Genomic DNA, 1366 nt, shown 5'->3' on the forward strand with positions numbered 1-1366 from the left:
CCTTGTCCTTGCGGTTCATCTAACCCACAAACTTTATCTCTATTTTAGCTTTAAAAAAGAAAAATTAAATCTTTTAGCTTAGTACTTTTTCCAAAGCACCAAGTCTTATTCTCTATTTTATCTATTAAGTATCTATTCTCACTATTTTATTTAAAGATTATTTTTTTTAAAAAAAAAAAGTATTTATATTTTAAAGTCACGTGCATACCTTGTTAAGAGTATTTTTTTTTTATTATTATTATTTTAAACTTTTGATTAGGTTATAAAATTTGATAAGCACAATAACAACTCACCAATTTAGCTTCCAACTTTTAAGCTAAAGTAATTAACTAACAAAATACAATTATATTTTTACTCAAATTTACATCTTGATTGGTTAAAATAACCTTTAATTAACTGAGTTCTTAATTGTGTAAAAATTATACATATATATTTTTTAGTAGTATGAGGGGAGACACCGACACAATTAGTAGTTTGGGGGATACATTGACAATTGAGTGACAGTTTGAGGAAGATATGTGTACTTTTCCCAATCTTAAAATAACTTTTAAAAAATAAACGAATAAAATGCTACATTTATATCTAACTAAATTATTTATTACACGTTTGTGTTCTCATAATAAGTCATTAAAAATGCAGTTTTTAGGAGATTTCCGTTTTAAGATGAGACATGTTAGGCACTAAATCTTTTACTAAGATATGGTTACTAAGATGATGTGAAGTTTATTTATTGGTACTCGTAATATTTTTTTTTTATTAATTATTTTTATCATCTCCAATGAATAAGTTCTACTATCATCTTAGTAACTAACTCTTGGTAATAAAATGTTTAAGGTTCCAAGCAAATCTAATAACAGGGTTTTATGAATTTAATAAAATGCTTAAGGTTCTTTTCTTTGTACTTGTTCATTTTCGTTATAGTAACTTTTTGGTGAACTCGACAGATGTTCCTGTGTATTACATAATCTTCTACAGTTCTACTAAGATAGTGGCTATTTGTAAAATAGATCACAATTTTTTTAATTTCAAGTAAAAATTAAGATAATTTATGTTATGAAATATATCAGATTTTACAAATCTAATAATGTATAGATTATTACATTATTTAAAATTTTAAATATATTAATATTACATATATCGTTAAATACAATAAAATATGATAAAATAAATTATTTTAATTTCATTTGAAATATTTGAGACCATCCTATTCCTTGTAAAATCTGATGGAAACTTGCATATAACTTTCAAAATAATATGATGACATACGTGGTTCAGCCAAAATAATATGGGATGCGATTGGATCCCACCAATGTGTTTTGATCGTGTAAAAATTATGTATATTTTATTATGCAAAAATTATTTTCCA

The sequence above is a fragment of the Alnus glutinosa genome, chromosome 10 (assembly GCF_958979055.1).
Source record: "Alnus glutinosa chromosome 10, dhAlnGlut1.1, whole genome shotgun sequence".
NCBI classification, from domain to species: Eukaryota; Viridiplantae; Streptophyta; class Magnoliopsida; order Fagales; family Betulaceae; genus Alnus; species Alnus glutinosa.